Source organism: Triturus cristatus, chromosome 3_1 (genome assembly GCF_964204655.1).
Source record: "Triturus cristatus chromosome 3_1, aTriCri1.1, whole genome shotgun sequence".
NCBI classification, from domain to species: domain Eukaryota; kingdom Metazoa; phylum Chordata; class Amphibia; order Caudata; family Salamandridae; genus Triturus; species Triturus cristatus.
This window is the reverse complement of record NC_140583.1, coordinates 1,062,275,430-1,062,301,278: the sequence shown is the minus strand read 5'-3', so window position 1 is coordinate 1,062,301,278 and position 25,849 is coordinate 1,062,275,430. Positions and strand designations below refer to the sequence as shown.

At 45.8% G+C, this 25,849-nt stretch overlaps 1 protein-coding gene across 6 annotated transcripts in view; it reads left to right on the top strand.

Moving 5' to 3' along the window:
* The window catches only part of BCL9L (BCL9 like), a 174,573-nt gene that overhangs the window by 74,600 nt on the left and 74,124 nt on the right, over positions 1-25,849 (top strand). The window contains exon 1 of one of the 6 annotated variants that reach the window (XM_085645880.1): positions 9,784-9,800. The exons of the other annotated variants lie outside the window; for them this stretch is intronic. The gene's annotated coding sequence lies outside the window, so the exon portion shown is untranslated. Of the gene's footprint in view, positions 1-9,783; positions 9,801-25,849 lie in introns of those variants that run through there. 6 annotated transcript variants of the gene reach the window in all.

Below are 25,849 nucleotides of genomic sequence, written 5' to 3'. Positions count from 1 at the left end.
GGGGCATAACTTATCGAGGGCTGTCAACACACAGAGGATGGGGCATGATGTAATGCCCCACGTCAGCGACCCCCCCTCCCCCGACCCAATCCATTAGCAGTCTGCTGCGCGGGCTGTGAGGCACTTGGCTAGCATTAGTGCAGCTTGTGCAGTGGCACCGAGGCCTTAAGGTGTGAGGGGCCCACTGGACCCCAATTATGGCTTTCAACTACTACCCAACTGAGGGACATTTTGCATTAGGGTTTAAGACACACTGCAGGGGCCACCAAGTAAGCTTGGTGGATTAAGTCTTAAATTGATGAAATGTGTGCAAAGATGACAGGTTTGAATCCCAGCAGATCCCGTTAGCCTTTCATCCTTCCAGTGCTGAGATCCGGTCTCTCTATGCCTCTAGCAGAGTAGCCATCTCCTGCGTTGCAGGCTTTACAAACACTGGAAAAGCCCTTTTTGAGGTGATTATTACATCAAGGCTCAGGAACTCCAGTGGTAATACTTAGAGCGCAGTTGGGATGGCCCTCAGTGGAGGACTTTACGGTCTTTCGTCCCGTAGGGTACTGGTTTACACATTTAGACATGTTGGCCAAATTCTTACTCTAATTTACTGCTCAGATTTATGGCCCAATCCAGAAACAATTAATAAAGTCACATTACAAATGGTGAAAAAGAAATATGGGGCTTTTACGTGGCATAAGCACGAGGCTAAGAGAAGTGCTCTACTGACAAAATATATGGCTTTGAAGTCTGAACCTCTTTGGGAGCCATTCTTTGATTTAATTTAGCCACCTGAGAAAAGGACTCTAGGTCTGAGGTTCAGATTAGGAACCCTACAGAACCAGTCTGTTACTAAATCCTAGTCTTAGGCTTGTGGGCCGAGCTCTGACTCGTGCAGCTGGTCTCTGGGCAGCGAAGAAACACTTTTGCACTTTATGCAGCTCTGTGTTTGGTCACTAACCTCTCGAAGGTTTTATCTCTGCCCCCTCTTTTTATTAAAATACAGTACCAGGTACTGCAAGGATGCACTAACAACCTGCTACAGAACAGATTGTTTGGAAATGTATCAGGCTACAGCATCCTACATATATGCTGCATGGAAAGCCAGATGATTGGATAAAAAACAGGCTTGTGATTAACGATCCCAGCAAGCTGGCCCACTAAGCAAGACCACTCGCTGCCATTGCTCCGAACTTCTGCTAGTAATACCTAAATTGTACATCAATCGCATTGTAAGAGATGGTAGTATGTTTGCTATTTGATCATGTGTGTTTTACCATTTAGATGTAGGCTATACAACGATTATGTAAAGATGTCATGATATACTTGCTTATAAAGATTAATTTTAGCCTTTATTTTACATGTGAGCGGTTGATTAGCAGCAACATATATTGTATAGCTGCCTTTTCAGGCTGCCCAAAGGCAGTTCAAGTCCACTGTTGGTTTTTAAGAATATATTTTATAGTCAGTTGCTCAGATAAGGTCACTGGAAAGGATTTACACTTCAAGTTATTAAGACCAGAGCTGGCTTACGTGATGATCACACGTAGCACTTTATTAGCTGGATACCAATAATTGGTCCGTGTTTATTTTTTTAAATTTTTTTTATAATAGTCAGCTGCTTCTTTCAGGGTATAAGCAGCTGCCTGAAGGCAACCAAGTTTCCTCAATGGTACGGACGCCTTATATTTTTAGGCCATGCTTTGCATAAGTGCACTTTAATAGCCATTTATACAGACAAGGCCAGCTCGACGGATCCATATTTTTAAGGCCACTGAGGACTAGAGTTGGCTCATATGACTGTCATACACAGCACTCAATGAACTTTTGCAGGTTATATGTATCTGAAGGATACATGAAGACAGGCTATATACATCTGCCTAAAGGCATCACAGGTTTTTATTAGTATGAATGCAATAAATTCTAGACCTCGTTTCATACGCGTGCAGTTTATTAGCCATTTCCACAGACAAGGCCAGTGAGATGGATCGCCATGCTAAGGCCATCAAAGACTAAAGTTGGCTTATAGGACCATTATGCACAGCACTTCATTATGTTTTGCTTAGTCGAGGACACCAATGATTGCATGGTTTAAATCCTGATAACTCTGTATAATAGTCGATAGTCAATGTCTCCCCCCCCCCCCCCCCCCCCACACACACACTTTTTAGCAGATAGGCGACACTAACTGGCCTTTTTTAATATGTAATAGATGCTCTAAGTATGTAATTATTATTCTGCTACTAGTTGTTTTTGTGTGTCTTCTGCCTCGAAATGTTGGCTTTATTTGTTATTTATATGGTGGGCGATAGTCACAATAACTTTTTGGACTTTTTTCATACTATACTACTTGAGAAAAACACTTGAACTAACTGTTAGTCCACTGGGGTTTACTATTAATCTGTTGGGCTGTAAATTTATGTCAGGGTGTGTAGGAGTGAGGTATTTTAGCCTAAGGATGGGTACAATGAAGGAAATGTTTTATATTTCTATATCATGGGTAGTCCTTAATATGTTTTAATCTATGATATGTACAGAGGGAATCTGTAATGTGTTTATTTTATGATCATTATTGTATGGCTTTATTGTAAGCTGGAAAAATAAGTAAACTTAAGTAACCATCTATTAGTCTGGGGGAAATATATGCAGAAGACAGGAGGGATTAATGATTATCAAGGATATGGTAAGAAGCTAATGCTGGCAGAGATTTCTTGCTGATAACATCGGTTTTTATAGACTTAATGTTACCAGTACTTTTAAATACACATAGACTTTACAAGGGCTCCACCCAGCATGCAACTGGCTGTTTGCATTGCAAGGCCCCAGGCGTGCTTGCAATGCAATGCTTGAGGGAACGTATTTGCATCTCGAATGTATACGCATTCATCGGAATTTAAATCTCATAGATGCCTTGTATACTTGAAGGTAATCCTTTATTTTGTCTATCCTGTGTAGCTGATTTTTAGGCTGAGCCTGAGCCTGTGCGCATGTGCTGCTCTGGCAATCTGCTGTAGGGAATAGAAGCCCCTTCCACTCTTCGCCCATATTTGCAAGTGGCTTGTGTCATTGTCCGTCCTAAATGCTGGCTTCTGATTCATAAATAAGCTTGTTAGTCCCTCATTAGTACCGCCTCCTCTTCATTTTTCATCTCCCATGGCGAATGGCTCCTTTACTTCGGTTGTTACAAGGTACGTGTTATTTAGACTGTGAGCACTACTTTCTTTATCCAGTTTCTCTTACTGCAGGCACGACTGCTTTGATGTCGTCTTTACAACCTCGCCCTCCCTCCCATTGCACGTGCCTTCTCCCAACCCACCCTCCTGCCCTCCCTCCCATTGACCTGCTTTGTTTACCCCACTCCCGTTGTCCGTGCCTCCCCCCCTGCCCTCACGTTGTCCATGATGCCTACCATTTGCAATAGGTCAGCCATTTACACGCGTTCGAGCTATTGGCATTGTAAGTGACAATGCCTTTTATTTATGTTTTTAAAACATTAATAAAACTCAGTCATTTACAATGCCAATAGCTTAAACTCGCGTAAATGTGAGACCTATTGCATTGCAAATGCTTGTTTTTAATGCTTTAGTCAAGGTGTAAGTGCAAGCCACAACTACTAATACTTGAATAAAACTCCGTCCCAGGCAATAACGTGGGAAGCCGTCTGCTGACACTAGAGGAGACCGGGGGGAGGACTACCAGTCCCAGCTGCACCGCGGCAGGGCGCCGCTGCCGTGTGATGTGCGCAGCGTGCCCGGGCAAAGTCCGGGCCAAGGGCGGGCCTGTCTGAGCCTGTCCGAGACAGGAGGTGGCAGGGCAGGGCCATCCCCCTTGGTGCATCGCTCCACGAGACCGACGCTCCAGTACACAAGTAGGTCATTACCTTTGTCTCGGAACACGGCAAAGTCTACAATCTTCTGCGCACTGTGCATTTGTCCAGACAAGGGTGAATGGGCCTATGATCTAAATCTGCATTGACTGTTGAATTGGGCCATTTATTATTTACTTTTGGAACCTCAGGCACCCAGCCTACGGCACCTCAACTACATCACACCTCCCCAATAGAAATGGGCAAAAGAAAGGCTACAGACGCTGCTACAGGGAAAAGCAAAGACCCCAAAATTGCTAAATATAAGAAAACAGCAGCAGACAATTGCACCTTAGGAGGAATTGATGACTTAATTGAGGAGGTGGAAACACATCTATCCAATGGGAAAAAGTTAACTAGTGAAGGCTCAAAAAGGATATCTGCCTTCTATAGGAAACGGGTCAAGGAGAGTAGTGGGGAAATTCCTGCACGGAACATTATTGTCCACCATGCCCCTGATGAGACTCAGCCGCAAGACTCCGCTCCTGTTCCTCATAGGTCCCCCGTGTGTAATGTGAAGGGGAGCGCGGCAGAAACTGATGCAGCCATTTTCAAATGTAACCACAAATGGGATTACAGAAAGTGATAGCAAGGTTATCACAATTGAATGCACAAGCAGATACGCACCCTTAATTCTAATGGTAAACCAAAGTAGTTTGGAACGAGGGAAATTGATTCAGAAGCACACTCCCAATTTGCGTAGCGGTGCAGGCAAGCCGACACAAACTCAAAGTTTAGGAAGCAATAAATCTTTCATCGAGCTACACCAAAAACTAAATAAACTGATGGGAGAGCTATGCGACTTAAAAGAGCTAATCGGGGTATCTATCCATCTTAATAGTGGAAGTGATAATGAAAGCATAGGAACACAAAAAGCTATTCATCTGAGGGAAATAACACCACCCAGGCACACAACACATGCACTGGGGGACCATCTAGATTGCCTCACCAAGGACATCCTAGAATATGTACAGGGAGAGTAGTATACCCAGCTAATCCTAACCACCACCCAGTAGCACCCGGACTTGATACCCGCATCGGCCGATCTGATGCACCTGGCAGACATTGGGGAGTGGAAAACTGCAAAACAACGAGGGAGGATGTAACGTATAGGGCACATCAACCACGCAAACCCCAAACGACTTGAACTCCACTTTAATTCACCATAGATGGTGAAGCCAGGCTATAGCTCAAGAGGACTTGATAAAATTACAGGCAGGCAGGACTAATAGACCCTTTTTCACTCACCAGCAAGCCATGCATTATAATAAGAACAGCAGTGGAGTCTACAAAGTATTTATGACAAATGTCCCTAAATTAAAACGGAGCGACAGAGAAGATGAAGACTCTTTAAAGAATAAAGTAGCCCACTGGATTAGGCACAGGCACCACTGTTTATCTATCATTAGATTAGACATAATCAAAGTGGAACGGCTCCTGTCTCAAACCTGGACAACATAGAACTATCCTTTCAGTCCAAATTCTTTGTAGACAGCCTGGTAGGCCTAGATTTTCGCACACACAGCCTGGTGGAATCAAGAATTGGATTTAAGCAACTTAACACCTTACCCGAGAAAAACAATAATCCCTCACTAGATCATTCACAACTAGAAATATTGGATCAAGTCGACTGACTATTGAGGGAGAGGGACGCTATAATAAGGTCTGACCCCGTAACTAACAGACCCGATAGTACCTGTAATCCCACAATGATTGGCAAACTAACAATAAATGGCACACAGAGGCATAGTACGATACCTATGGGCGTTACGCCCTATGGAAATATGCCCCTGGAACAAGCGCCTACCACATTTCCAGGGGGCATTAGGATTATCTCTTGGAATGTCGCCGGGTTAAAGCAAAAACTTCTAGACCCCAGCTGGCAAGATTACATAGCAAACTTTGATCTTTTCCTATCTCAAGAAACCTACTAACTGAACCTCCCTTCAAACCGGGATATAGGGCCTTCAGTGTGGAAGCCCTACCATCTAAAAAGGGGGGACCATCGGGTGGGTTGGTCACATGGGTAAAGATTAATATGAATCTAACCATAGAAGTGCTGAATACCAATCCTCCAGATATACTTGGCTTAATGCTGATATCCACAAACCAGACCAACTGTTATGTTTTTAATATTTACATAAGGCCAAGGCCGCTTTCGAAAGAATCTTCAATAATACACAAGCTGGAGGCAGTCTTAGATTCTATAGATCCTAAGGGAGTCATCCTTGTGGGGGGGGGGGCTTAATTGTTGCTTCGAACCATAATAGGGTTAGAAACAGTTTTTGAGGATGAAGATCTGGCTAGAGGGATCTGAACAATCAACACAAATCACTCCGTGCCTTGCTCCGTAGCAGCTATGCAATTAGTTCACTTCACTGCAGAAGGAGGGCAGAGGGCTTGTAAGGGCAGGCTGCCCTTGGAAATACAATGTTCAAACACCTTCAGTAGGGGCAGGTCTAAATCCAGAATAGACTACATCCTGTTGACCACAATACACTGGGGATACATCGATGATTTTAAAGTAGACAATAGAGAAGCGAGCGACCATTTCCCATTGTCTTAACCTAACAGGGAGTCTGATTGCGACTCGCACTATTGTAGACAAGAACATTCCCTCGCAACTCTCTTTGAGTAATAATCGTAGATCAATTAAATGGTCATCTGTGATTGACCAAACTGAGCCCCTCACTCGCATCTATAACGTGTTCTGTGACGCCTTTGCTCCCTATGTTGAGGTCCGTTTGGACCAGATACCCATAACACAAATACACCTCCATTTGGCCGAGATTATTGAGATGTCCTTAACGAAACCCTACAAATTAGACCTAAATCAAGGACACAGGAACCATTCCAATGCCACCTGGTATAACAAAGACTGCTCTCTAGCTTAACGAAGATTATTAGTGGCTCTTAAAGATGAAAACATATCACAAATTAGGCAGCTGTGGCTAGATTATAAAAAAGCGCAAAAGCAAACATTAAAGAGCTGGGATGATGCCAATTGGGATGAGCTTATAATTGCACCCAAAACAAATGATCATTCCTCATTTTGGAGGATTATGGCACATGGCCATGAAACGGGCAGGACTGGCACAGAGCACCATCTGGACGCTGCAACATGGTCCAGGCACTTCTCATACTTGTACTCAAAGACTTCTGAGCCAGATCCAATCCCTAGTGTATTCCAAGAGTGTCTTGCGGACAAACCAGTGGGCCAGGCTCTTCAATTTACTATGGATGACACCAGACTGGCCATAGGAACCATCAAATTAGGGAAGGCTCCAGGCCCAGATAAAATACCGGGCGATCTCTTGAGCTACGCACCAGAGATCTGGGTGCCATACATAAACCTTTTAACCAATGCAGTGGCAGCAGGGGTACCCATCCCAGAGTCATGAAGGGGAGACGAAATTGTCCCTATTCACAAGAAGGGTAGCAAAGATGATCCAGGCAACTATCGGCCCATAAGTTTAATACACATCCTTCAAAAGGTTTATGCGAGACAAATCCTGAATGAACTAAATTATTGGATATTAGATAATGACATCGTCTCAGCATATCAAGCAGGCTTTAGGCCTAAGACAAGCACGATAGATCAAGTCTTTAGACTCACATGCATAGCCTGGAAATACGTAAAAGTTAAGGCCAGCACCTATACGTTGCTTTCATAGATTTGAAAGCAGCGTTTGATTCTATACCAAGGGCCGGCCTATGGAAAACATTACGGCAACAAGAAGTCCCTGAGGAGATCCTGTCCCAGATAGTCAGACTCCACCAAGACAATTTCGCAATGTGCATTGGGGCCCTGGAGGGGAAACTACAGAAGCCACCCATGTTAGAAGGGGTGTGAGACAGGGTTGTGTCTTGGCCCCTACCCTTTTCTTACTATATGTGAACGACCTTGTCCAATATTTGCAGAAATGCATTCACGACTCACCAAAATTGAGTGGGGCTCACACATGCGCTTCCTATCGCAGACCCCTGGAGGGCTCCAAACGCTGCTAGATTGTTTTAGTAATTACTGCAGATCAAAAGGGCCTAGAAATCAATCCCGCTAAGACTAAGTATATGGCCATTAGACCAAACAAATATTTTAACAACAAATTGGTTTTAGATGACACACCGTGTATCAAATTTTTTTTTATCTTGGGATGATACTGGACTCAAAACTCCCCTGGAAGCCACATATAAATGAGGTCAAGACAATCTTAATACAAAATACAATACCGATTGCCAAGAGACAGCTTGTAACGGAGTCCAAGGCAATCTTCCCGGCTCTGGAGGTCTACAGATATAGAGCCCAATCCTCTGCACTTAACGGGTCTGAACTATGGGGTAGAGAAACCTCATCCAACTAATAGCCGCGGAAAACATGCGAATGTTTACAGTACTTCCCCGGAATACCCCATTGCTTCCCCTATTTTATGACATCGGTATCAAGAAATTGGAGCATTTAGCAGCTTTGAGACCTTTACTCTATTGGGTCAGAATGTGGACCACTGAGGAACTACATGTATACAGGAATGGTCTAAGAGAGTTACTGGATTTGGATGCCCCACTTACATTCCCCTGGCTTATCCACGTACGATCTTGGCTTTTTAAACTGGACTTGAGCAGATTTTGATTAAACCTTAGCACACTAGTGACAAATGCAAAAAAAGAAATTAAACACATCTATTGAAATGTTATCCTAAACAGGTCCACATCTAATGGTACAGTGGGAAGACTCCAAGCTTTGAACTATTCCTGGACGAAATCCAGCCGCAGCTAGCCAAAACCCTCTATCTGAAATTCCGATATGAAACCCTCCAGATCAACGCAATCTCATCTAAGTGGTCATGTTACTAAGCAGTGGGACCAGAAGCTAAATGCCCCATATGTTTGCAAGACCCAGTAGGAGATGTTGTGCACATATAATTGTTTTGTCCAGCATATGCCAGCCTTTGAAGGAAATGGATAAAGCTGCTGTGTCTGAGACTGATGACCAAGAAATACCTCGAGGCTCTAAGAATACTAAAAACAGACAGCTCGCTAATAATTGTCTTTGGGGTCAGTAGATTCCTACTGGGGGTAGGCTATCTACAAAAAAAGAGAGGGTTCATGCTCTAATGCCTTCTCTTAAACGTTTATATTACACTTCGATAGAGCAAATCTAGTATATTTCATCGCCAAATCGCTCCTTGACAATGATTAATAATTTTCTTTTTTTAAACTCTCCTGAAATAGTTTTACATGTCCTACTATAACAAACTGTTTGGTTTGTTTAACTGCTCACTATGCACATGCACTTTACTGAATCCACACGTAAATTTTGATAATGAGGACAGAGGGTGACAAATCATAAATTCTATTGAATTGTTTTTACGTAACTCTACTGAAAAACTAATCTGGTTGATGTGATTGTTCGCTATGCACGTGCACTACATATATGTAATCTATCTGTAAACATGGGCAGTGAAGACAGACCCAAAACATGACATACCCTATGCAAATCTTGCACATAATATTTAAAAACATGCATCATGGGATTGCTGAACTGACAACTTTTGTGTAAGCATCATATCTTACTGTATTTTACTGAGTGTTATAAATGTTATCTTTTATTAACTTCTATGGTTCGTGAACCGAAATTACGATGAAATGAAGATGAATAACGTAAAATAGGCCACGTGACAGTAAGCGTGCTGCAGTTCTTCCCGAACACCCGTGAGCTTCTGGTGCAGTCAGACTCGAGCGCCTTGCAGGCCTCCGGAAGCTCCCACACACCACGAACACGGTGTGATTTTTGTACACTGGCATGCACCCTCCTCGTCTGACAGGGTCGGGGCTCTTCCCAGCGTGGCAGTCGTAACCCCCCGTGGGTGGGGAAAGCCCGCCCCTCGCTCCCGTCCTTCACGTGGCTACGCTGAGGCCCGGCAGGCAGACGCATTCCTGCGGCGAGGTTGGGACTGCTGCCTGTCCGCTTCCTGTCAGCTGAGCGTGAGTCACCGGGGGTGCCCCCCCCCCCCCCCCCTCCGCGGGCCTTCCGAGCACGGAGGCGGCGTGGAGAGCGGGCCCTGGCTGAGCCCCCACACCCTAGGTCGTAGATCCCCTTCCCCCATTTCCCACACAGGCGTATGGGAACAGACACTGCACAGTTACCAGCAATGCTGAGGTGTCCTTACTGTCAGTGACTGTAACCTCAGCACTGACGGTGCACCCACTTACCACACGCGGGGCAAAGTCGTGGTGGGGGGTGAGGCGGGATAGCGGGACGTCCCTCGCATTAAACAGGGCAGAAAGGACAACCAGACCAGAGTGCAAGCGTCCCACACTCCAACAGGCTAATTACAGCGAGTATTAGGACCGCAAGCTTCAAATACACAGGTGAGGTACACAGGCAGCGAGCTTCCTTCACATACCCTAGAGAGGTATAGCGCAGGCAGTGGCAATTTGGCCTTAACCTCGCTCACATACACTCGACAGGAACAGCACAGCCAGGAGTAGATGAGTAGTGCAGGCTTCCCTCACATGTACCGGCAGCTGCGACACAGGCGCTGCCCCGGGCAGCATTGGCCAAGCAGGGTGAGCTTCGCAGCCTCTGAGACCCGGCACAGGGGGAGCAGCTGGAACGAGGTGCCATGTTCCTCCCGCCCACTGCCGTCTGGGTCACACCCCCGCCGGTTGTTCCGCACACGGGATAAAAATAACCCGGTATCTGGGAGAAATATGCAAGGAATGTATGAGGGAGGGAGGTGGGTGGGGGAATCCGGGGCTGAGGAGTGAGGTCACCGAATGAGGGCACCTGGGGCGTAGGGCACCTGAAAAGCGAGATCAGCGAGCGGGGAAGTGGGGGTTAGATCACTGGGGTGGAGACGCTTGAGGAGAGGGGCAGGCGGGTTCCCGGAAGTAAGATCTCCATTTGGTCAACCTGGAGGAGGGATCGCGGTAGTGGAGTCACACGAGGCGAAAGGGGATGGTACCTGGAGAATACGTTCACCGAGATTAGTGGGGTGTGGGGGGTTTAGTTCACGGTAGTACAGAGTGACGAAGTTTGCTCACCTGAGATCAGGGCACAGGTCGGGGGTACACGCAGGTGGACCACGTTCACCCACTATTTTGGCGTCCACCCTGCCAAAAAGTTGGACCCCACTGAAAAATATGCTGAATTAGTGCCATTGTAATTTGCAAACACCAGGACGCAATCAGCGCGCCTGCACTTTGTTGTCTGCTTTCAATCTTCAACAACGGGCAGGCAGGGAGGGGGCTCTCTCTGTTTTCAGACTCCTGTTGGGCCCATGACAAAGGCCCTATTTGAGGGGTCATCAGGCCTCCTTTTGTTGGAGTTTCCTGGGTGGGAGCAGTCAGGAGCCTCACACCTAGACCCAAATGCAGCAGAGGGGAAACAAAGGCTCACACATTGTTAGCACTTCACACATACTTAAGAGAGGCAGCTTTTCACTTTGTTCAGGCTCTGTTTAGGAGATATACATGCACTGTAAGAATGTCAGATGTGTAGGTCTTTTCCAGTATTTACACAAAATAAATAGTATTTATATAGTGCTTACTACCACCCCACGCATCCTCTTCTCAACGGGGAGCCAGTGGAGATTCCGTAGGTGTTGGGTGGTGTGCTCGTGTCAAGGAATGTTGAGGATGAGTCTGGCTGTGGTGTTCTGTATGGTCTGGAGCTTGCGGATGAGAGACTTGTTGATCCCGGCGTAGAGGGCGTTGCCGTAGTCCAGTCTGCTGGTGATGAGCGCGTGGGTGACGGCCTTCCTTGATTCGTGGGGGATCCACTTGAAGGTATTTTGGAGAATTCGGAGGGTGTTGAAGTAGGCAACGGCGTTGACCTGTCGGGTCATGGAGAGGGAGGAGTCGAGTACGATGCAGAGTTTCCGGGCGTGGTTCGTGGGTGTGGGGGGCTGACGAGGGTGGTAGGCCACCAGGTGTTGTCCCATGCTGAGGGGGAGGGTCCGTGGACAAGGACTTCTGTTTTCTCCAAGTTGAACTTCAGGCAGTTTCTGCTCGTCCAGGATGCAGGATGCAACGTCCTTTATTCCTTCCTGGAAGTTGAGTCTGGTGGTGATTGGGTCTTTGGTGAGGGAGAGGATGAGCTGGGTGTTGTCGGCGTAGGATACTATGCTGAGTCTGTGCTGACGATGGCGGCGAGGGGGGCCATGTAGATGTTGAAGAGCGTGGGGCTGAGTGATGATCCTTGGGGCACTCCGTAGTTGATTTCCATGGGTTCGGAGAGGAATGGTGGTAGTCTGTTTCTTTGGGTTCTGCCGGTGAGACACGAGCGGATCCAGTCGAGGGCGGTTCCTTGTATGCCGGCGTCGTGGAGTCTGGCGTTGAGTGTGCGGTGGGAGACGGTGCCGAAAGCAGCAGAGAGGTCGAGTAGGATCAGGGCTGTTGTGTGTCCTTGATTGAGGAGGGTGCAGATGTCGTCTGTGGCTTCAAGTAGGGCGGTTTCGGTGCTGTGGTTGCTGCGGAACCTGGATTGGGAGGGGTCGAGGAAGGAGTTTTCTTCGATGAATTTGGTTAGTGGTTAACTAGCTTAGTCGCCCCACTTCTTTTTTTAGGACTTGTGCCCTGCCTGAGATCATCGGGTGTAGATTGGGGACGGAGGTCTGTGGGTAGGCTTGTAGGATCTGGCTACCTTGAGGTGGGAGGGGCATTTAGGTCACTATAGGGGGAATAGGTCCGGGTGAGGCCACTAGCGGCGTCCTGGTGGTAGAGTTGGGCGAGCTAACAAATTAACAGGGATAGCGGAGCTATGGGTCTGGCTCCTGTGGGCGAGCTGAGCCCGGGAATTTTTTTGCTATTTAAATCATGCAACAAATATAACATAAAATATGATAAAGTCTCTTCAACATTCAAAAAAGTTTATTTCTTTACCAGGTGTGAGCTTTGACATTAATACTCACATTATAGCACTGCCTTGAGAAGTACTTTATTAAAAGTGTAACTTTTTAAACATGAACCTTTAGTGAACTAAGAGGCAAGACAATTGTCATGTAAACCCTGTACTGATACTGAACCAGATTATTAATTATAGAGTAACATTCCTTATGTTAAGGTTTTGTTTTACCTCTTTGTTCACATTTTATATAATGTAAACTTGAGCTGAAGGTATTGGAGCGCTTTATGTAAGCACCCGTTATATTACACAAGGCCAGCCACCAGCCTTTGTTTATAGGCACGAGGAAATTAAGTGAATTGAGCAGAATCATTTGATGTTGAGTTAAGGCTGAGACTCGAACCGGGTTCCCCAGGTCCGTAGTCGACAGCTCTGGCCTTAATGCCGCGTCTAGGGAATGGGGAGCGAGGCAGGCAGAAGCCACTTGAAAGCTCGGCTCCTTATGGGCTCGTGGCTCCAACAGGACCTTGAGCTGAGCCAGAGCTGGACTTCTGGCTCGAACCTTCAGTGGTTAGCCCTCCTCTATAAGTGGGTAAAACACATGGCTGGCCACCGGATTGAAAATTGAATCAGTACACAGAATGGCTATCTATGGAGCGACCTATTGAAGACAGGAAAGGGTTAATTTATTAGGAGGGGGAGTACCCGGTAGTGAGGTTAAATAGGGCATCAGAGGAGTGAGTCCGAAGGTTGAGGGGTAATGTGATGTCGGTGAGAGGGTGAGGTGCCCAGCGAGGCCTCTGTTAGTGGTGGGACTGGGAAGTGAGAGTCTGGGTATAACAAGCTAATCTATTTATATTGTGAGCTTTTTTAAATGTTTTTGTAATATTGGTAAAAAAGTGAGTTTGCATTTTCTTAACATTTCTAAAACGATGAGATTATTTAAAGTAACAAATAAAATAAATTGGTCCGTACCAGGGACATGTATTGGGATGGCGCCAGGGTCGCATTGGTAAGAGGGGCACTCGGAAATGGCCGAAGGGGCTGGTAGCCGAGTTCCAGCTGTGGGCTGCTTTTTTGGGCAGCCAGGGAGCTGTCTGTACTGTTAGGATGCCGCCAGCGGCACAGTGTGTGACTGAGTGGCCTTTCTAGAGGCAGATGGGTGGATGTATCAATCCTTTTCTCTCGCTGGGCCGGTCCATTAATGTATGCTGATTGAGCGGGGGCAGGGGGCCTGAGCAGAAGTGGTCTCACTTGCATTCATGTGTGGCTCAGCAGTGTGAACTAGCATTTTTTTAAAATCTAAGTGAAGTTAGTAAAACATACCCCCCACCCCCTTTCTTTTCATAAAAAGTCACTGAAGCAGTGTTTTGCGGAAAGGCAATACACAAATGTGGGCCACTTTTTATTGGTGTGCCCGGGCATATTTTTTCTACCCCATTCCAACCCTGGATGGCGCTTGGGGTGTATGCTGTGAGAGTCGGTGAGTTCCGGATCATATGCGCAGCCGCGGTCCGTGCAGGTAACAACGGTGGGCGATGTGGCCGTGTAAGGGGGGATTCCGAGGGACGATGCAGAGGGAAAATTAAATAAATAATTAACTTTCCATCCACATCGTCCCTCGGAATCTCTCCTTAAACGGCCCCACCGCCCTACCGCTATTCCCTGCACAAACCGCAGCTTCATATGCGGGTTCAGGGCTGTGCTCAGAGAGTACCACGGATCTGTGCTGCCTAAAAACCCAGGAAGACCTGTCAGGTCCAAGTAAGTAGGACCTGCCAATCGATGTCGCAAAATCCAATTTTTTTATGATTTACTGCCTTTCTGCTCTCAGAAGGGTGATCTGGGCTCTCCCAAAACACTGACCTGTGCAACAAAATGTCTAAACAATTTCCCACCACGACCAGTGAGTTGTAATGGCTTTTAGCCCGGACTGCTGCTGCCGATGCTCGACACAGACCGGTTTTGCTGCAGTACCCACAGTGCTATCAGAGTGTCTAACTATTGCGCCGGTCTCTGCAGGGTCAAAGATTTTGTCAAGGCCTGTCTACTACAAGCGATGGCCGCCACCATGACTCCGCAAACCATATGTGCACCGCAGCAGATCTCGCACAGAAACACAGCTCTACCTGAATTATTCTACAATGATCTGCAGTCCTTTTTTAGAATACACCTTATGGTCCTTTTTATCAGCAGTGAAGGTCTGCCGTGATTGGGTGCCCCTAGCCCCAAACCTGAAGCTGGTCCAATTGCAACAGTGTTTTGCAGTTCTACTGTAAAAACTTCTATCCTTGGTGTCACCTGTTCGCCTCCAAGCGGGTGCAGTTTGTCACCACCATGCAATCTTTCAACACATGCGGGCATGGGCACAACCTGAAAGATTACAATACTGTACCTGCTGGGTCGATGCACAGGTTCTGAAGCCCTGCGTTGTAGGCAGTGAATCATTCCTAGTGATGTGGTATGTATGCACCTGGAACGCAGGGTAGGGGTTGCTGAATCAGGGGGCCCCTTCTACTGGATATCATGTAATCCTGCACTTAGTCTTCTCGCTCCGTGATTAACTTAATGGTGCAGTTGAGGGGTTGTGAGTATCTTGGACAAAATCAAATTATGTGTTACACAAAATTGGCTCCATTTCCAAAAACATTTTGCACTACGCAATATCAAATATTTGTCTTTGTGAGACACTGGGTTGCACAGAATCTGCCTCCTTCTGGTATGTTGACTGATTTTTCTTTGAACACAGGATACCTCTATTCATGAAAAAGTGCTACTTTAGATCCTGGCAAACCACAATTCAAGTTAAAAACGAAATTTCTCAAGTCTTCACAAAACTTTGCAAAATTTGAAGAAAGAAATTCCATCATCCATCTGCACAGGAAGTGACATCACTGAATTTTCCCTCATGCGTCTGCACAGAATGTGACATCATTTGATTTGTCATCATCCATCCGCACAGGAAGTGACAACACTGAATTTCCGCATCATCCATCTGCACAGGAAATTACATCATTGGATTTCCAATCATCCATCTGCACAGGATGTGACATCACATCTCCCTCCTCCCATCACATACTTTATGGTGGCGGCAGAGCGGACACCCAAAGTGGGCGTGCCAAATGCAAACCCAGCGCCAGGAACCCTGATCCCCCTCGCCTCCTGCCACTACCCTGTTGCGACCCTCCAAGCCCTCAACCCCGTCTGCCGCTCCACATGCTGCTTCTTTCTGCATCAAACTATACAGAGGAGCATTCGTCTGCACATTCAGCAAGTTTTCATGCACTTGCCTACCCAACACTCACTGCACCTGCACTGACAGCACCCAACTTTCGCACCCACACAGTCCTGCAACCACCCATACAACACTCTGCAGTTTCATGGATGCTCCTCAACACTTGCTTGCTCACTAGATATGCTGCAGAGATCTTGGACCTGCAGCAGGACAAGGCCTGGACCTAATTATCCTCATGGAAACCTGGCTGAACCCTATATCAGCACCGGACATCACCACAGCCACCTCACCCATACCCAAGATCTCCAGGCAAGACAGAATTCACAAGTCTGAATGCAGAATTTTCATCATCTAGAAGAACATCATCAGCTGCACCACCTCCACAGACATCCTCAAACATGGAACACTTGTTGTTCAAGCTCCACATCACAGCCAACTTCACCCTAAGTGGCACGTTCATCTACAGACGACTAGGACAGCGTATTAACTTCCCTGAAACCATCACAGACTTCTTTGCACCATCTGGACCTGGACACCTATCTGGAAGACCATGTCAAACGCAACTCAAAAACACTCATCGAAGAACTGGGTAGCCTGGGCCTCACCCAATGAGTAAAGGGACCTACCCACGTCACCAGACACCTCCTGGACCCTATTTTCATCACCTTTAACAATGTCGAAGTCGACATCCCACACCATTCTCCTGGACAGACAACGCCCTCATCAAGTTCTGAATCCCCATCCCGGTCCAACGCACATGCACCACCACACAACCGGCCCGCCGAAATTGGAACAGCACCACTGACAATGTCTGGAAAACCAGTCTCAACAACATCGGGCTGGAAACAGTAACAGCCCCCTCAAAGCCATCAAGAATTTAGACCACCTCCTATGCATACTGCCTGCACCCCTCAAACACAGCAATACAATAAGACCTAGATACCAGGCCAGTTGGTCTACAGAGTAACTCAGACTGATGAAACACCACTGCAAACAACTGGAGCACAAATGGAAAATGGACCTGGACAATACAGACAGGAGCCTATTTAAATCCGCCCTGAGATGCTACCAGCAAATGATCCGGACCACTAAACGCCCCACTGTGGCGGACCACATCAATGCTAGCAACAACAGGAGCAAATAAATCTTCACCATTGTGAAGGATTTCACCTCAACAATAACTTCCAAAGGGAAAAGGGTCTAAGGGAAAAGTTTAACGACCAAAACAACAGTTCAAATCCCCTATATCCTTACATATGAAAAACCAATGGTGAACTGGTGGTCGTGCAAAAAAAGGGAACAAACATAAGGAAACCAAAACAGAAAAGGAACAACCAATGGAGTGTTACTGAGATCTACAGATCAAGGTATATGTATAGAAGATAGAACATTAAATTCTAGATTAGGATTTCCAATCAACTGCCAAGAGAGGCCAGTGTCATCACTTGGTCATCCTTATATCTTGTTACTACTCCTCCAATCCAAGAGGCAGATGTAGTAGCCAAGATTAGAGTAGAGTACAAGTTGGAGAGAGAAAACGACCAAGAGCGGCCATATGTGTTTCAAATGATGGAGGCTATGTATAGAAAATGCAGTGCAAGTGAAAGTTAAAAAGGGAGTTGGAAAAGAGAAACTATGTTTAATATATATCTCTGTACCAATCCAATTTAAAAAGCGTGTAGCGGCAACTTTCAACTAATAGGTTGCGTCATATAGGGGTCAACTAGTTTCAGCCAGAAGGGATTGTGTTCCCGGCTTTCTTCAGGACCAATACATAATTGCTACTGCAAGTGATAAAAAGAAAAGAAAAAGTGACAAGTTGTCCAACAATACAACCTGGTACCAATCGACCTCACGACAAGTAGGGTGTATTTCACTCCTGTTGGAAAAAAATACAAACGATAGGTTGTGTTCTGTTTTAATGTTCCTCGTTATATACAAAACTCTCTAAATGAACACCATAACAGTACCATTAAGTGTATCTTGTATGTGGAGAGCATCAACTCACCTTACTTATGTGAGCGTCAGACCTCACCTCACCCGGTATCCAACTCAGGTAATTGAGACCCCGCCCTGTAAGTATTAATCATATAAGGCGTATTATTTAACAGACAAAGATTGAATCAATATCTCATCATGTTAAAAAATGTTAAAAAGAGCGGTTTTGGGACAGAATTCCAGTCACATGTCCAATCAGAATGAATCACCAAAAGGATTATGTATATACCGCAAAAATCGGCATTTTTTTTAGCTGTTCAGATGAAGAAGACTGATTGGCTTTGACAACAAAAGACTCACAGCATGTTCTTGAATCCCCTATATAGTATCTCAAACAGTTATTCGGGGTTACCACGTCGAAATCGTGTAGCTATATGTACACGAATCACTCAGTGTCTTAGTCGAGTGTTACATTTACGAACGTAGCAAGCGTCTATTACCGGTAAATAAATAGCCGGTCACTACTTCATATGACGCATAGGACCCGGAATCTCAGGCCGACTCAGTGCGGTTTCGACCTGTCTATAGTTATTAGAGGAGGACAACAGTGTACTCTTACTTGATCGCAATGCCAATTGCGTCGAGGCATGTAAATATCGCAATGTAGATGTGAATAAATCAGGGGGCAGACGCTGTTACAAAACTATCGCAGACATCGCCCTTTATTTCTGGCTAAATGTTCCTGGACAAATATCTTTACAGCTATGTTAAGAACAAGGGTTGAAACAAAATTGAAGCGCTTGCATGCAGTCAAACTCACCTCTCCGTCGGTGCCTCGGTCCTTCCTGTGTTTGTGGGAGGTAACGAGACTGAGTGTGACGAGAGTTTTAAACGTAGGTGAGTCACATGACGCGGCACGCTGCGTGTTACAAATGGCTCAGGGTGATGACGCTAAATGACTACAAAATTACGTCACTATACCCGGAAGTAGTAGTTCATACACCTTCTGTTGATATATATTGTACAAATAGATTCAAGAAGGCTAGCGACATGGATGGTTGCATCTAAAACGATATCTTAGTCTGTGTGTTGGAGGATCAAAATAAGACAATAAGTCCACAGGGATGTCTATTCATATTAAACCCTGAATGCAAAAAGTGTGACACAGTCAGTGTATACATTGCACACGTGAACACTGCGAGTGTAGTGCTAAAGAATACAGAACTTAGATAAAAGTCTCAATGTCAATTCTTATGCTGTGCAGAATATATGGTACACCCCATGGGGGAAAAATACTAGACTCGTTGTAATCTCTTCATCAAGTCATGGGTCAAAATCAGACCCATTACAAAAGAGTCCATGGAATAGAATCATTCAGGCCTTTTGTGTCACTTTGAAGTCTGAAAACCCAACGTTGCTCTTTGGTAAATAAGAATCTGGCCTTGTCACTGTTATAGGACGGTATAAATGGCTTCTCCAAAACAGTCCAAGAGAAATCATCTGCCTGATGATTAAGCTCCACAAAGTGTCTGGTGAGTCTCGTGTTTTCCTTTCTGCATCTGAAGGTGCTTTTATGTTCAAGCATCCTTATTTTGACCTTGCGCGTCGTCATGCCAACATAGTTCAGATGGCATGGACATTGTAATAGATAGATGAGATTATCACTATAGCAGTTGGAGTAAGTCTTCTGGATCCAAGGTCTGGTCATACCCAGATCTAGAGTTTTAGTATGTTTAGTTTGTGGGCATATTGAGCAGTTGCCGCACGGGAAATGTCCCTGGACTGGTGGAAGGTCCCAAAGAGTGCCTACTCTTCTTGGTTCTAGTTCCCTAGTTCGTGTATGTACTAGTCTGTCCCTCAAATTAGGTCCTCGTTTAAAGGCAAAAAGTGGCAGTGGAATGTTTGTCTTAGAGGTATTCAAAAAACGCCAGTTCTTCCGAATGCATTTCTGGATGCCATTTGTTAGAGTACTGAAGGTATTCACAAAAGTTAAACGACCTGATGGTGGTTTTTCTATCTTCTTCTCTAACAAAGCCTCTCGATGATTGTTAGAGCGCGTTTACGTGCGTTCTTGACAAGCCTCTTGGGATAGAGCCTCGCTGAAAGTTGATCAGTTAAGACATTCGCATGATGTTTGTAGAGATCAGTTGATGAACAATTACGTCTCAAACGGAAAAATTGGCCATATGGCAGATTGTCGCGTAATGCCTTAGGATGCTGGCTATCATATCTAAGCAATGAGTTGCGAGCCATAGGTTTGCGATATAGCTCACTGCCCAATCCTGTGTTTGTTGCAAAAATCGAAAGATCCAGAAAGGCTATCTTGGATGGATGCATCTCTAGAGTGAACTTTAAAAATGTATTCTGTGTATTAAGCCACTCCTGGAATTGCCTGACCGATTCTGGATCACCCCGCCATACCACAAGAATATCATCGATGTATCTCTTCCAGAGTCTAATAGATTCATGGAAGGGATTCACTTTGTTGAGGACATGATTCTGTTCAAACTTATGCACGTAGAGATTCGCTAGGGACGGTGCAAAAATGCTCCCCATGCTCGTACCTGAGACTTGTAAAAAAATCTTGTCCTCAAATTTGAAAAAGTTCTCTTTCATGGCCATGCGTGCCAGATCCATGATGAAGTTGACCGGAGTGATGGAATTAAGTTCTGTTTCTCTCAGGATAGAAGCAATAGTGTCTAGCGTTTCATCTTGCGGAATGGAGGTATATAGTGATTCCACATCGAATGAAACAAGTAGATCTAGACCAGGGTCAAAATCAACAGTAGGGAGCAGACGTAATACGTCTTTTGTGTCCTGAAGATAAGTAGGCATCAAACTCACCAGTGGTCTGAGGAAGAAATCTACAAACGTAGATAAAGGTTCAAGCAGAGAGCCAATACCGGATATGATAGGTCTTCCGGGGGGTGGTCTCTGCAACTTGTGTATTTTGGGAAGTATATAGAAGTATGGCATGACCGGGTGAGTTGTTTGTAAAAAATCCTTTTCATGAGATGTTATCCATCCTTCATTGAAAGCTTCCTCTACTTTGTTGGTAATGATTCTACTGACCCTTTCTGTAGGATCTTCCTTAAGTAGTTGGTAAAACCTCTTGTCATCTAGTTGTCTCAAGCACTCTGCACGATATGCTTGGGTGTCTAAAATCACTATGGCACCGCCTTTATCTGCGGGTTTAATAGTGATCTCTCTATCCTCTGTTAGTGCACGGAGTGCCATCTGTTCATCTTTAGGAAGATTGCTATAACCCCCTCTGTTATTGTTACATAGGGTACTGACCTCATCAAGAACTGCTCTCTCAAAAGCAAGTACTTGGGGCGGGATAGCATGTACTGGTGGATTGAAAGTCGAGCGTTTTCTTAAGCCTGTATTTGATTGGAAATCCTAATCTAGAATGTAATGTTCTATCTTCTATACATATACCTTGATCTGTAGATCTCAGTAACACTCCATTGGTTGTTCCTTTTCTGTTTTGGTTTCCTTATGTTTGTTCCCTTTTTTTGCACGACCACCAGTTCACCATTGGTTTTTCATATGTAAGGATTTCACCTCACCAGCAACTGCCTAACTCGATCACCCTGTTGCAGGACCTCTGCAACGGTCTCTCCCAATTCTTCAGCAACAAAATCACCGCCATTTACAGCAACTTCAACCCACAACCGCACCCGACAGACCTTGCCAAATGCCTCCTGAACCAATGCAGAGAATCAGTGCTAACAAATGGGACCGTCATCACCCCAGAAGAAACTAATGAAGTCTATTCACTCTTGTGCCCTCCCCACCACACCTACTCCAGAGGACTGCAACCCATCAGTTCCATTCTCACACCCATTTTGAATGCCTCAACCCCTTCCGCGACCTTTCCGGATGCTTGGAAGCATGTAGCTCTTCTCCCATTGTTGAAAAAACACTCCACGGAAATGTCAACACATGACAACTACAGACTGATCTCCCTGCTACCATTCAGTGTCAAGGACTTGGAAAAAATCAACAACAGATGCATCACTAAATACCTCAAGGACCACCAACTCCTCGACCATTCAGTCTGGTTTCAGACCCAAACACAGTATTGAACTGCCCTCATCGTCGCCACGGGTTACACCCGCATGACCCTGGACGGAGGAGACACAGTGGTCGTCATTCTCCTGGACTTTTCCACAGCATTTGACACACTCTTCCAAACTATCCTAACTAAACTAATGCATACACAACTTTGGAATCCAAGAACTTGCACTCAGATGGATCTGCTCCTTTCTGACTGGTAGGAGCCAGTCAAGTCAGCCTAGCACCATACACCTCGGATGCCCGCGACCTAATCTGCAAAGTCCCACAAGAATCCTCCATGCGCCTAACCTTCTTCAACGCATAAATGATCCCTGTTTGACATGGCCTCACTAGCGGAAATTACCCTAAAAGATATTGCTTTTTCCTCCTAGTCTTTGCCAACTCCCCCTGCATAGCCATTGGAAACTGGGCACCTTCCCCCTGTATGGCAGAGGAAGGTGCACGCGGCCGCCCACCCACATTGGGCTTGGGGTGCAGATACAATGGGGTTTTGGTGTCGTACCTCCGTGTGCCCTGTAAACAGGTACACCACATACCGGTAGGTACGTCACGGGCTAAGTAGTGGGAGGTAGTACTGAGTATGCTACTCAAAGGATAGCCATCAACCCTATATCGGGTCTACCATGGCAGGCCTGCGGGGTGCCATTGCGACCCTGCCTAAGTTGGCATCATTTACGCCTCGGCCAACCCAGAGTGGATCGTTCCATGTCATGACGGCACCCCCGCAGGGAAACCCTAACGGGCACCGGGGTTGGGTATAGGTTGAAGACCGGGCTGGCTAATATGGATGTTCCCTGCCCGGGTAGTGAGGAACCCCCCCAATAGGTCTCTCCCCCCCTTTAGGGTTCTGCTCTTCCCATGGACACTCCGAATGGAGTTACTGAATATCTGGAGTTGCCTCAGGGCCCTCCACACAGCCTGACTTTCAAAGCCGTGTGGAAGTGCATGCGCCTTCCTTCACAGGTTAGGAAGAGGTGCTGACATGCTGTTCCGGCAGTGGCATGACATAGCACAAGGATTGCCACTTTGCTATGATGGACTGTTCTGAGGAACCACTTCTCTGCTTTTCTGAGCTTCTCTGTTGCCTGCTTATATCTGCCCTGCTGAGAACATGGACGGAACCCTCTCACTTGAACCCAGAGCTTGCTGGCTTGCCTCCTGTTTTTTGAAGTCTCAGGGACACAAAAGACCTCTTACAATCCTGCTGGTACTGCTGAGCTCGGACATCTGGGTTTCCTACCCTTGCCTGATGTGCCCCTCCAGCCCTGGATATCAGAAGTGGGTTTCTGCTGCTGTTTCCTACATTGACATCGACGCAGTGGTGACTTTGTGCCGATTGGAACCGGCGCATTGCCTTCAAAGCCGAAGCAGCGGCTGCTCAACAACAGTGATTCTACATCCAGCATGGTTTGACGCAGACAGATAACGTGGCTTGACATCGATGCAGGTCCTGCATCGAAAAAATGGGGTTGACACCAAAGCTTCCATCGACTGCACCGACGCTCACCTCCATCCAAAGATCATCGAGGACGTGGCAGCTCCTCAACTCCTTGCATTCACTCTTCGATGTCGAGACTTTGCTCCATCCAAGAAACTTTGTTAGTGGTACCTGTCTGAGTCCTGTAGCCAGCTTGCCCTCAATTGCGGTCGGCCTGATCTTTTGATTTACCCAGGTCTCTCTCCACCTCAAGTAACCTGTTGAGCGCTAGTGACTTCTAAGCACTGTTTTCACATGCGATCTTTAAAAATTCAAATCTTGACTTCTACCTATTGAATGTTTGTCGCTTTGGTCTTGTGTTACTCAAATAAATATTCTCTGTTTTTCTAAACCTGTGTGTTTTCATTGAGTTACTGTAATTTAAGTATTACATAAATACTTTACCCATTGCCTCTTAAGTTAACCCTCACTGTTCTGTGACAAGCTACAAGAGGGAGAGCACATGTTGATTTAGGGTGTGTATATGACTTACCCTGTCTAGAGTGGTGGTCCCTACTTGGGCAGGGTGTGAACCTCCGCCAACTAGACACCCCATTTCTTACAATAAGATAACAACAAGCATTGGCATAGCCAATAGGTCTCGCTTTTGGGACCTTATAAGTATTTAGTTATGCAGCACAATATCCTTGGTGCACCAACATCAACTGTTGCATGGCTAAACACTTCTAAGGTCCCAAAGGCGAGATCTATTGGCTATGCCAATGATTTTTTTTGTTGTTGTTGTCTCACTGATGGTGTGGTATGCGCAGTTTACCTGGACCAGCATTTTAAGATTATGACACGAGCAGGTGGTGTGAACAAGCATGGGCCCTGGCTGTCTTATCATAAGGTGCGGGCAGGTGGAATGGAGCTGCAGTTCTAAGTGAGTGTGGAAATCAAACGGTGGACTATGGTAACCCAAATGGTCAAAGGGATGAATTAGATGACCAGCCCAGGCAAGTTGTTTCCTTTAAGTGGTGGCTGGAGCAAGACCATTAGGGCACAGCAAGGCTATCACAGTATAGAAGGGACTGTGGAAAAGGCTTGGTGGGGTGGGAAATGGACTGGGATTAGGGTGTCATTTACCAACAGAGGACTCGCAAGCGAGTATCTTTCATGGGCACTGCGTTAGAGGTGTGCTAGCATGTCTCATTCCTCTGTGGTGCAGTCAATGTATAGTGTAAAGATGGGTGCATAATCCTGCATTCAACACTGGCCTAAAGCAGGAGCCTCTCCACAAAATAAACAGAAATAATCCAAAAATTCACACTCCAATTTCTTTAACATGTTTGTCAATGTTTGTGGTGCCGTAGTAGTAGTGCTCCGTTGTTGGAAGAGATAAATACTTCAACTAACGCTGTTTACTTTTGCTATAATCGCGGTACGTAAAGCGCGGGTGCCGCGATTATAGCAAAAATAAAGAAATAGAAAAAGACATCTATTTCTTTACTTTTGCTATAATCGCGGCACCCGCGCTTCACTTTTAATGTTAAAAGTAAAGCGCGGGTGCCGCGATTATAGCAAAAGATCTATTTCTTTACTTTTGCTATAATTGCGGCACCCACGCTTTACTTTAGCGTGGGTGCCGCAATTATAGCAAAAGTAAAGAAATAGATCTTTTGCTATAATCGCGGCACCCGCGCTTTACTTTTAACATTAAAAGTGAAGCGCGGGTGCCGCGATTATAATGACCCATGAAAGACAGATGGCGGCTGTGCGCGTGCACGCTCGCGTGAACGCAAGCGCTAGGCTAGCCAAAGCATGGGGTAGCAGCACTTTTAAAACCCACCTACAAAATGTCTCGCAGAGCAGCGCATGCGCTGACTCAGCGAGACCTTAAAAATTGTGCAGTTTCATTCATCCCTATATTTCAAACTCCCAGTAAGCTTAAACACACAAAATGTTTTGTGGTAGAATCTGTTTTGAAATAGTGTTGGTTCTTTTTAAAAAATAACTATTATTTTATTTACAACTGTGAATAATTGTACAGAAAACAAGCAATGGAAATGCTTAAGAATAAAGTAAGAGTAATCTAATGTTCACGATTATCAGGACAGTACTGATTGCAATTTGTTGGGAAGAACCTGGAGCAGTGTGGCCTATGCAGGTCTGTGGGTCAGGAGTTTAGAGTTCCTGGGGACACTCAAGGTCAACGTCACCTTCTTGCAGAGTCTGTTAATGGGAGACATTGTAATACCAGAATAGTATGTCCAGCACAGAGGTGCTTTCAGTAGCTCATCTCTTCGATTTTTGGGACTCATGAAGTTTCACTGTACTGGCGGTGTAAGAGTTCAGAGGAATGAGGCACAGAAATGTACCCTTGCTTAATATCTATGGAATTATAGGGGATAGCTCAGTGGCCAAGGTACGGAAAGTTGTACTCTGTATTGGAAACACCCACCTAAAAAAGCACAC